The sequence below is a fragment of the Dermochelys coriacea genome, chromosome 1 (genome assembly GCF_009764565.3).
Source record: "Dermochelys coriacea isolate rDerCor1 chromosome 1, rDerCor1.pri.v4, whole genome shotgun sequence".
NCBI lineage: Eukaryota > Metazoa > Chordata > Testudines > Dermochelyidae > Dermochelys > Dermochelys coriacea.
The window spans coordinates 150641944-150654456 of NC_050068.2; the positions used below are offsets into that span (position 1 = coordinate 150641944).

General features: G+C 47.0%; 1 protein-coding gene and 1 long non-coding RNA gene across 2 annotated transcripts in view; both read right to left on the minus strand.

The window, feature by feature from the left end:
* Positions 1-12513, minus strand: part of CFAP47 (cilia and flagella associated protein 47) — a 638800-nt gene that overhangs the window by 108913 nt on the left and 517374 nt on the right. The gene's annotated exons all lie outside the window — the stretch shown is intronic.
* LOC119850157 lies at positions 3738-10329 on the minus strand. Its single transcript, XR_005290740.1, has 3 exons — positions 10297-10329; positions 8692-8751; positions 3738-6012 (listed from the first exon to the last, which is right to left on the minus strand). It is a non-coding gene; the product is annotated as an uncharacterized LOC119850157 (long non-coding RNA).

Below are 12513 nucleotides of genomic sequence, written 5' to 3' on the forward strand. Positions count from 1 at the left end.
AGTGTGTATGATAACACCCACTGTTTCATGTTCTCTGTGTGTATAAATCTGCCCACTGTATTTTCCACTGAATGCATCCAATGAAGTGAGCTGTAGCTCATGAAAGCTTATGCTCAAATAAATTTGTTAGTCTCTAAGGTGCCACAAGTCCTCCTTTTCTTTTTGCGAATACTGACTAACATGGCTGCTACTCTGAAACAGATGGTAGTATTACACCAACAATTTAAATCATTCAAGTGCTTTGCATTAGGAAGATGCAATTTAAATTTGTAATAAAATATTTTAAAGCTCAGATTAATAGTTTTTACTGGTTTAAATAAATTTCTAAATGTATTTACTATTTTATTGCTAAGGGCTTCAAAATGAAGCACTATAAAGGCACGTGTATGTTTTATGTTAAAGAAATATCTTTATTGCAAAAGGGAAATACTTGAATGTCTGTCTAAAAAGAAACTGTCCATTTTTTAAAGATCATTTTATTCAAAATAAAGGACGGCTAACTGTTCCATAACTGGCATTCTTCGAGATGTGTTGCTCAGGTGTATTCCACAGTAGGTATGCATGCTTGCCAAGTGCACCAGCGCTGGAAGTTTTTCCCTTAGCAGTACCCTTACAGGGAGAGCACTGCTGCGACCCCTGGAGTGGCGCTTCTATATCGCGCTATAAGGGGAGCTGCGCACTCCCCCCATCCTCAGTTCCTTTTTGCCGGACAACTCCGACAGAGGGGAAGGGGGGGGGAGATGTGGAATACACCTGAGCAACACATCTCGAAGAATGCCAGTTACGGAACAGGTAACTGTCCTTTCTTCTTCGAGTGATTGCTCATGTATTCCACAGTAGGTGACTCCAAGCTATATCTGTTGGAAGTGGGTCGGAGTTTATGAGTTCCCGGGACGCAGCACCACCCTGCCCGACCCGGCGTCATCTCTAGTTTGGGAGACGATCGCATAGTGCGAAGTAAACATGTGGACTGAGGACCAAGTGGCAGCCATACATAGGTCTTGGACAGGGACATGGGCTACATAGGCCGCCGACGAGGCCTGAGCCCTCGTAGAGTGCGCCCTGATGATCAGTGGTGGGGGAACCCCTACCAGATTGTAGCATGTGCATATGCACGAGGTGATCCAGCGAGAAAGGCGCTGGGTGGAAATGGGTTGCCCCTTATACGCTTGGCTGAGGCAATGAACAGTTGCGAGGATTTCCGGAAGGGCTTGGTCCGATCCAGATAAGAGGCCAGCGCCCTGCGCACATCAAGCGCGTGATGGCAGCGTTCCTCATTGGAGGAATGGGGCTTAGGACAGAGCACTGGAAGAAAAATGTCCTGCTCCATATGGAAGGCAGAGACCTTCTTTGGGAGGAATGCGGGATGTGGGCAAAGCTGGATTTTACGCGTGTGGAAGACCATATATGGGGGGTCCGAGGTCAAGGCCCTGGGCTCTGAGACACGTCGGGCCAACGTGATTGCTACAAGGAATGCTACTTTCCATGAGAGGAAAGACCAGGATCGTGTGGCCAGGGGTTCAAAGGGAGGCTCTGTGAGATGGGACAACACCAGGTTTAGGTCCCATTGCAGTATGGGGATCTAGCATACTGGAATGAACCATCTAGGCCTCTCGGAAAGTGAGAGGTCACAGAGTGGGAAAAGACCGAGAGGCCTTGCACCGGCGGGTGGAAGGCCAATATAGCCACCAAGTGTACCCTAACAGAGGGGGGTGCCAGCCCTTGGGTCCTAAGTGGCAGGAGGTACTCAAGGATAAGCTAGAGTGATGAGGATGATGGGGAGGCTCCCCGCTCCCCTGCCCATCTGGAAAATCTGGACCACTTTACAAGGTACGCCCAGCGTACGGATGGCTTCCTGCTTTCTATGAGGACCAGCCTGACTTCCTCTGAGCACCTCCTCTCCTCTTTGCCTAGCCACTGAGCAGCCACCCTTTCAAGTGGAGCACGGCTAGATTGGGATGGAGGAGATGGCCTCCGTCTGTGAGAGGAGGTCCAGGCAAAGTGGCAACTTCCTCGGGGGGGCTGCTAGGAGGTGTAGGAGGGTTCCGTACCAGTGCTGGCAGGCCCACGCTGGGGCTATGAGGATGACACACGTCCTGTCTATTTTCACCTTTTGCAGGACTTTGCCGATGAGGGGAAATGGTGGGAAGGCATACAACAGCTGCCCTGACCACTGTAGGAGGAAGGCGTCCGAGATCACACACCTCCCCACTCCTCCCCTGGAGCAATGCTGCTTCTGGTGGGTTGCGAAGAGGTCGACCTGGGGAACTCCCCACTCTTGGAAGAGCAGGTGGCGACCTCCGAGTGGAGCAACTACTCGTATTGGTGGGAGAAAATCCTGCTGAGGCGATCGGCTCGCGCGTTGCGGACACTGGGCAGGTGAAAAGCTCGCACGGAGATAGTGGCCTATACAGAACTCCCATAAGCTCAGGGTTTCCAGACAGAGGGCCAAGGAACGAGTCCTGCCTTGTCTGTTGATGTAGAATACTGCAGTGGTGTTGTCCATAAGGACCCTGACCATCTTGCCCCGAAGGTGCATGCTGAAAGCAACACACGCCAAAGGAATTGCCCTGAGTTCCTTGACATTTATATGGAGGGACAATTCCAAGGCCGACCACATCCCTTGGGTTTGTATACTCCCTGTTTGAACTCCCCAGCACTAGTCCGATGTATTGGACACCAGGTCTAATGATGGGGTCACCTCCCGAAAGGGAACCCCTTGCACCATATTGTTCAGGTAAGAGCACCATTGCAGGGAGGTAAGTATCGGGAACGGGACCATGAGAACCTTGTCCAGCCCATCCCGGGCCGGGCAGAACTGGGAGGCTAGCCAGAGCTGGAGGGGCCTCATAAGTAGCCTGGCATGGCGGACCACATACGTGCATGCCGCCATGTGTTCCAGGATCTGAAGGCACGCTCTCGCCATTGTCACCGTGAAGCCCATGACCGAGGTGATGGGGTCTCGTAGGGCCTCTAACCTGCCCAGCGGGAGCAATGCTGCGGCCCTGGAGGAGTCCAGCAGCACCCCAATGAACTCTATGCGCTGTACTGGAACTTAAGTTGATTTGGTCTCGTTTACCACTAGGCCGAGAGCTTCACATGTAGACCTGAGCAGCTCCACATGGGCCTTTACCTGGGCCCGAGAGCTGCCCTTGAGAAGCCAATCGTCCAGGTATGGTAAGATCTTTACCCCTTGCCATCTGAGGCAGGCCACCACCACGGACATGCACTTTGTGAAAACCCTAGGTGCTATGGATAGGCCAAACGGAAGGACCGCAAACTGGTAGTGGTCTAACCCGACTAGGAAGCAAAGGAAGTACCTATTCCCCTTGAAAAATGTGAATGTGAAAATATGTGTCCTGAAGGTCCAGGGAGGGGATAATAGAGGCCAGGGACACGATGCAGAACTTGGAATAGACCAGGAAGCGGTTGAGATCCTGCAGGTCCAGGATGGGCCTGAGACCCCCTTTTGCCTTGGGGATCAGGAAATACCAGGAGTAAAAACCCTTTCCCTGGAATTCTACCAGTACTCTTTCCACTGCCCCAAGGTGCATTAGACATTCTATCTCCTGCCCTAGGAGGTGGGCATGTTCCGGGTCCCCCAAGCCCATAGGCAAGGGGGGGTAGTTGGGCGGGGGTGAGATGAACTACAACGTGTAGTCCCTGGAGATGGTGTTGAGGACCCATTGGTCAGATGTTATATGGGACCACGCCATGCAGAAAGCAGACAAACGGTTGAAGAACACCAAACTTTAATTAATAATTTAATTAATTTAATTAATTTAATTAATAGGGGGGTCTCCCCGGCAACTGCCCTGGTACCCCCCTGCAGATAGTCAAAACCACCTCTTTCCCTGCTTCTTTCCCTTGAAGGGCCTGGGCTGTGGGGCAGAGTGGGACTGATGCTGAGACTGATGCTTCTGGTCTCTCAGCCTCTTATACGGCGGCTCATATCTGCTCTGCGCAGGTTGAGCTGATGTTTGCGGCTTGCCTTGTCCTTAGCCGGAGGAACGTAGAGTCCCAAGGTTTGCAGGGTGGTAGGGGAATCCTTCATCCCATGCAGGTGGACATCCGTCTGATCTGCAAACAATGCTTTTCTGTCAAATGGCAGGTCCTGCATGATGGACTGGGCCTCCGCCGACAGCCCAGACAGGAGCAACCACTATTCCCTGAGCATGGGTATGGTGGAAGCCATCAAATGGGCTGCCGTATTGGCCACTGCTTGGAGAGTTGCTTTGGCTGCCGCCACCCCTTCCTCCACCAGACCCTTGAAATCCTTCCTCTGCTGCTCTGGGAGGAGTGGTTCAAACTTTGGCAGAGACCCCCATAAGTTAAAGTCATATCAGCTAAGTAAGGCCTGATGATTGGTCACCCTGAGCTGGAAACTTGCAGAGGAATAAACCTTTCTACCAAAGGAGTCCAGTCTCCTGGAGTCTTTGTTTTTGGGGGGTGGGCATGGGCTGGCCCTGTTATTCCCTGTGGTTAACCAATTCCACCACAAGAGAGTTAGGTACTGGGTGGGAATAGAAGTACTCGTGGTCCTTAGCCAGCACAAAGTACTTCCTCTCAGCCTTCTTGGAAATAGGGGCCAAGGAAGAGGGAGTTTGACGCAAGGTGCTGGAAATGTTGGCTACTCCCTGGTGGAGGGGTAGAGCCACACGGCCCAGGGCCGAGGACAACAGCACATTAAAGAGTGTGTCGCACGGGCCCTCTGTCTTCTCGGCCTGCAGCTGGAGGTTGGACGCCACCCCCTTTAACAGGTCTTGTTGCAGCTTGAAATCCTCCTGTGGCATAACAGGCGGCGGTGCTGCTATGGCGTCATCCAGTGCCGGAGAGATGGCCGGCCCGGAGCCGTGGACCTCCGGCAGTACTGAGGAATCGACCCCCAGGTCGGAGTCCGGGCAAGGAGCTGCTGACTTGTGACTTGTTCCTCGGCCGAGATGGAGAGGCCAATGGGGTCTGGGATGCCCCAGCCACCGAACAGGTTCCCGTCTGGGTGAGCATCTGTGGCCACAGTGCCCATTGGCACCACTGTCCCTGCCACAGGGCCCTGCCACTGTTCAAGTTGGGGCCCTGGTGGTGCCAGCTGGTCTGGCTGAGCCCCGCGAGCTGGTGATGGGCGGCTGGGTGCCGAGGCTGAGGTCACCATCGACCACACAGTCCCATAGGAGTGGCGGGAGCGATGGTGCCTGTGATGCCATCTTCCATGGAACTAGGACCTCAACGTCGAGGATTGGTACCCGTCGAAAATGCTGCTCCAGTACTTGCCCCAGCGCCTGGGGCTGCAATGCTTCGGTGTTGGTGAATTGCAAGGAGAGTCCCATCTGCGACATCTGGCAGAGCAGGAATTCAAACGGGAATGTCAACGTCGATGGTGTCGGGACTGGCTGCGGTAGCTGCGATGCGAGAAGGAGCATCTACAACACCTGTGTCCACTACTGCGCAGCGTGGAGGGACCTTGAGACTCCCGCCCGGGCAGGGAACCAGTTAGCCTGACTGGCATCGAGGGCGGGCGTGGGCTGAGATGACTGGCCACTGCACGTCGAAAGAGTGGTAAGCACCCAGCAGCGGCTTGCCGCGGGACCGAGGGCCCGTCATCGGTGGCGCCCCTGGTACCATCAAACTCAAAATGTCTCGCACAGCCTGGAGAGCCTCTGCCGTCGATGGCATCCTGACTGCTGGAAATGCATGTGCAGACAGTGCTGGGCTGCTCCACTCATCACAAGTTGGAGGCTTCAGGCCCTGGGGCCGGGGGGGAGAAATCGAAGGCTGCCCGACACGGGACCAGCCTTTCCCCTTTCCTTCCCTCGGCACCACTGCAAGGCGGAGCTCTTCCCCTCTTTCTTGGAGGAGGAGCGGTGCCAGCTGGAGGAGGGGACTTCACTGCGCACCAAAAATGCGGTGCCGGGCACCAAGTACACTAGGCGTGCTGGAGTTGGGGACAGCGCCGATTCCATAAGGAGAGTGCGAAGCCTGATGTCCCTCTCCTTCTTAGTCCGCAGCTTGAATGACCTGCAGATCTTGCAGTGTTAACTCAAGTGATTTTCACCCAAGCAGCAAAGACACTCAGCATGCGGATCTCTCCTTGGCATGGAACGGCGACAGCCAGGTGTACAGGGCATACCCCGAGCCCACTCTAACAACTAAAACTACTAACTACTAACTGCTAACACTAACTAGAGGTACTAGTAAGAACACTGGAAAAGGCTGCAGCAGAACTGGAGCAAGAAGTTCTGACTACCTTCACTAGCGGCAAGAAGGACCTGAGGGTGGGGGGGAGTGCACAGCTCCCCTTATAGCGCGTTATAGAGGTGCCACTCCAGGGGTCACAGTGGTGTTCCCCCCCCCCACGGGTACTGCTAAGGGAAAAACTTTCGGCATCGGTGCATGTGGCGAGCATGCACACCTACTGTGTAATACACCTAAGCAATCACTCTAAGAAGAATTTATAGCATCTCCTTAGAAACTTACAACAGAAACCTGTTCCATACCAAACACCTCTCCCTCCATTGTGTTCATGGACAACTCACACACTCACAGGCTTGTTATTGCAGGGATGGTCATGAGAGCAGTTCCACTGGCATCTTTAGTAGGTGTGTATATTATAAATTTCTAGAGTGATTCTTGAAATGCATTACTTTTGCACCTAGCTCTTTATGTGGAGGCACAGTACCAGGAAGAACTACAAGATTGCCATCTACACTTTGAAACATGTGTTTCTCAAACAGGCCCAGGGCAATACCTACCGGAGGAGAAACAAAAGAGCTAAAGCAGCAGCAATTCCCAGCCAGATTTACAATACTTTAGTTAGACTTACAGGTGGTTGTTCAATTTGTTTTTATGTTTTGAGGGAATATTTTTATCAGTGACCTAGAAGAAAACATAAAATCATCACTGATGAAGTTTGCAGATGATGCAAAAATTGGAGATGTGGTAAATAATGAAGAGGACAGGTCACGGATTCAGAGCGATCTAGATCTCTTGGGAAACTGGGCTCAGGCAAACAATATGCTTCTTAATATATTTAAATGTAAATATGTACATCTATGAATAAAGACTACAGTCCATACTTCAGAATGAGGGACTCTCTTGGAAAGCAGTGACTCTAAAATGATTTAGGGGTCCTGGTGGATAATCAGCTCAAAGTGAGCTGCCACATTATTAGCCAAAAAGACCAATATGATCCTGGAATGCATAAACAGGGGAATCTTGAGTCAGAGTAGAGAGGTTAATTTATCTCTGTATTTGGCACTCACATGACCACTGCTGGAATACTGTGTCCGCTTCTAGTGCCCACAATTCAAGAAGGATGTTGATATACTGGAAAAGGTTCAGAGAACATCCACAAGAATGAATAGAGAATTAGGAAATATACCTTGTAGTGATAGACTCAAAGAGCTAAATCTAGTCAGCTTAGCAAAGAGAAGGATAAGGGGAAACTCAATTGCAGTCTATGTCTACATGGGGAACAAATATTTAATAATGGGCTCTTCAATCTGGCAGAGAAAGGTATAACACAATCCAAAGGCTGGAAGTTGAAGCTAGACTAACTCATATTGGCAGTAAGGTGTACATAAGCCAATGGAACAATTTACCAATAAACATGTTGGATTCTCCTTCATTGACAATTTAAAAATCAAGATTGGATATTTTTTCTAAAAAGATATGCTCTAGGAATTATTTTGGGGAAGTTCTATGGCCTTTCTTACACAGGAGGTCAGGCTACATGATCAGAATGGTCCCGTCTGGCCTTGGAATCTATTAATATGAATCTATGAGAAAGGGAATGGCTGTTACTTTGCCCATTGTGATCACTCCCAAGAAAAGTTAGCTATAGGCGACCACTTGGCCAAAAATCAAATGACAATGTGTATACTTAGTGGCTCCTCCCATACATGCAAAGGCCTCTTGTTTTTACTCTGTTATAAACTCCTACTTCTCTTCCTGGTAGCTATGGGTGAACTGAAAATGTTCCTTTACCTTTGAAAATGATCTTCCAATTCTAATAAAAAATTCAAATTTTGCTTTGTTTTTATGAACATATTGATGAAATACTTGCATGGATATTAATCTTAGGTGGTAGTCCACCCAGCACTGAGGTACTCAAAACAGTGGAGTTTAAACATTAATTAATTTGGTTGAGTGTGATCTTGTTGCTAACTCAGATTCTACAACTTTGTAGCTCCATAAATAAAACTTAAAATCATTATGCTAGCATGCCTCTTTGCAACTATCATAGGTTAGAAGAACCACTATACAGTCATCATTACTGGCATTGATATGTATAGATATACAGTCAGAAATCTAGGACTAAAACTAAAATTGTGGGATTTTTTAATTTATAAAACTCACCACAAATTACACCTCAAGACTATTGCATTCCTTTGACTTTATCCAAACCTCTTTGCCCAACCCTAATATTAAAGAACTTCCTCTTCCAAATTTTGGAATCAACTGAACTCAGATGTTTTGTGAATTTCAAAATTTTCCATTTTTGCCCACTGATGCAGTTCTCAGATTCAGGAAGTATAAAATACAAAAGCAGTTCTTGAGATCTTTGAAGCCTAACTGGAAGCAGGAAAAGTGAGAAATGTCAACAAACAGATTCTGCTTTTAAATTTTTTTCAGCCTATTTCTGCAAGCCCAACAATGTTGAAAAGTTTAGATAAGATTTAAAAAAAAACATGTTACCTGATAGCTTTGGTCGGGACAACAGCTAACTGCTGAACTTTTGAGGTTTGCTTCTCACTTCTTAAAGTTTCATACACAGAAAAATAAATTGTATCATCAGCTTTAGGTTTCAGCCATAGTACACTAGAGATTCATAGAAACAAACTTAAACTTGTCCCATGTGTTCATCCTCCAAAAAAACTTCTCTAAAATAATTGTCAAGAACATCCATGCAATTCACTGATTCAGAAGTCATAAATAATAAATTAATACTAACACTATTATCAATGCCTTTGTTTCTGAAAGATCTCTGATTAGAGATAGGAGTAATCTCGGGGTGCAGACCCAGAGGCAGGATATTTCTCTGGGTCTCTCCATGCATCCAGCTAGTTCTGCTGGTCTCTCATCTTCCCTCTCCCTGTTAGGGTTGACACATGAATCCTTCCTCTCTATAGAGCTACTCCCATCTCTTGAATATAAGGTTAGGTTAATAAACCCTGTCACTTAAGCTTTTTCCCATAAAATAATGAATGCTGCTTCAGGAAGCCACATGCACTCTCCTACATATAGGCAGAGTGTGCAAGCAAAGCAGCTTCTCCAGTCCATATGGTAGAGACTGGAGTGTAAAAGTATCTTAATTTTATTCTCATGTTGTTAAATGGTATTTTGGGACTGAACAGCCCTGTAATATCATTTTGGGAGACATGGGGGGTGTACCCATCCCATTTGGCAGGGTAGGTGCCCTTTCTGCAATGACATTATTCAGGGAAAAGACAAGTCCTCTCTTGAACTATTGCTTTGAGAAGTGGGACCTCCACCCGCAAACAGTATTTTGGCAGATGAAGCCTCTCCCCAACAACAGCCTTAATAAAAATAATCAAAACAGCTTTTCTTTCTCTTCTTCCCCAGCCCCACCCTACAAGAGAGGTGGCTCTTGGTTCCCCTACTTTGCCTTCCCGCAGCAGGAGGCGCTTTAGGCCTGAAGATCTCATTGTTCATGCCTTCCCCAGGAGCAACTCCCCTTTTGTTTCTGGGAACCCATGCAGATGGCATCAGCCAAGGCTTCAAGACTATACTCCATGTGCATGTTCTCAGGCTGTCTCCTACTCTGCTCATTCCAGCATTGCTAAAAATAGCAGTGTAGCTGCAACAGCACAGACTGTACATACTATGACAAAGCTCCAAGCCTGTATTGGTGGATCCCACGCTTCCAGGCAGATTCAGTGGCCTCAGAAGCTTGCTAAGGCCCTCAATATGACCTCCCTTTCTCAGTATAGTAGCAAAGGTCACAGCTTATTGAGCTACTTTCATCACAGGCCAGTATGGGAGGTGGGAAGGTGGAATACTCAGTCTTTATTGCTCCTTAGAGCTAAGTAGGTGCAGTTTGGCCTCCTGTTTGGAGGAAAGTCTGCTTCCCCTCTCAAGGGGATCTCTGTAAAGCATGGCAGAGAGGGGGGAACCTGGGCCCTCCCTCTATGCTGGGTTCCAGCCCAGGGACCCTAATGGTAGCAGCTGTTGGCAGTTTTCCCCTCAACACTGATGCTGCTTTGATTCCCTGAGCCACTTCCCTGTGGTCCCGTTTTCCTAGCTTCACCCTTATCTCAGGATTCAGCAATGCTTCCTCACCTCCATCTCCTTTCACCTGAGCTCCCCCCCCCCAAGGGAACTGGAAAGGAGAGCTTTTAAGCAATATGAGTGAGACCTTGATTGGTTCCAGCTGTCTCCATTAGCCTAACAGTCTTAACTCACCCTTTGCCAGTTAATTGGGGACAGGTGCTGGCATTAGCCAAACAACCTTAACTGGTTAATTGGTATCAGGTGCCTTGATTAGCCTGGAGTAGCCTTTGTTTGGCTATCCAAGAAACAGGGACCTGCTCATTCTGAAGCTGATATACCTGCCTTTTACTACTCTCTTATATCCTTCTGGTCTGAGTCTGTCACAATACTCAGCCCGGAACCCTGCGTATGTACTCAAGTTGTGAGTCTATGCTGAATGTATGCTGGCGCATCTTATCTACTATTTTTAGCAAAGCTAGTGTGGGTAAAACTAGCATGAGTATGTCTACCCAAGCTGCAATAAAACCTTAGATTTCAGGGTAGATAAACCCATACTAGGGTCTTCAGAACACCAGTCTGAGATATTTACTTGTCATAACCACATATTTTGGAACAAAATTCTAAGAAATTAATAATATAGACAAACTGCTCATGGCACAGGAATTTTTAACATACATTATTTTTAAAAGTAAATATAAATTGACAGTCCCTTTAAAATAGGGTGGCCACTGATGCATCCCTAGAATATAGGGCATCCCCTCAGTTGCATGAACTTCTGGAATGGTGCCTGACCCTACTCGCCAGTGTGACCCCGTCACTCTGCATAGTGGACACCATTCTGCTGAGTGCCCTATCCCGCCCCGCCAGCGACCTCACCAGCATGGTATGTGTGGGTCACTCCCGTGAGGGCAGAGCAACACACTGAAAAATGGCATTCTCCAGGCAACCACGATGATACCAAACAAAACCCTGTCTGTGATTTTATATTGGTACTGGACAGGTACAAACCTTACAAAAACAGAACTGTCTGGCTAAAAAGCAGATGAACAACCTACTTTAAAATGATCCATTGTAGAGTTTTTAAACTTAGCCAGCACAGATAGTTGGAGAATTTTGATGAAAAACAGACACATTTTTGGTGCCAATATTTGCAGATTTTGGTGTGGTTTATGACTAACTCTGTTATTCAATTCTTTCCCTATTGCCACTGTCTTGCCCATCCAAATACCCAGTCATCGCCCACATTCTTCCCCCTCAGTGAAAACTGGAAATCACTACATGTGAATGGTTCGCAATTAATATCAGATATATTTTAATTTTCACACTTCATTCTACTGGCCAAAGTATAAAATAAAGTAAGAGCTCTTGGTGCCTAAACTGGATTACATTCTATACATTATACACATGCACTTGATTTCCAGGTCAAAGTCTGAGACTACAAGTCCACTGCATTCCCCATGTAATTTAGTTTACAGAATTACATTAGTGTTGGCCTTGAAAGATATCGCTGTAATTGTAAAAAATTAGTAAAACAAAATAAAACAATTTCACCTGGACAATTATACTGAGTCACTACACTTAAATTTTACTCTATTTACATGTGCTGTAGAGACTTGATCCTGCAAGCTACTGAGCACTGTGGCCCAAAGCACAAGAGTAGTCCATTGACTTTGAAAATGTGCTTACATACATAACTGGGTGGGACCACAGAACACACCAATTTGCAGATCAAGTCCTATGCTACAGTCTTAAAGGGTAAGTACTTCAGTGTAACTCCCGCCCCCCAAAAAACCCCCACCCTAACCAGAACTATCACAACATACCACTGTACATATTCTGAGTAACTTATATAGTATAGTAATTTATTTTACACTTACTGTGAAGTATATAAAATAAAATAAAACAAAACACAGGTGACTTTTTGTAAGACAGTATATAAAACTTCTGGCTCTCTATCCAAAATTTTGCTGAATATCAAATTTCCAAAATTGCTTGCTCAGCATAGTTATTAAGATGAGGAGAAATAGTAACAGGGAAAATATGAAGACAAAATAAATTAACCTCATTCTCATTACATTAAAAATAATAATGTATACTACATCCAAATTTGCTCTCAAACAGACATATCCAGAGTAACTCTACTAATTAAAATTGAATTACTCTGGATTTACAACAGTGTAATTGATATGAGAATTTAGCCTTCACTTCAACAGTTGTTGTTTTTACACTTAATTCTAAATTCCATATAACTAATTAGCAGACGTGAGAAAACCTTATAAAATTTTC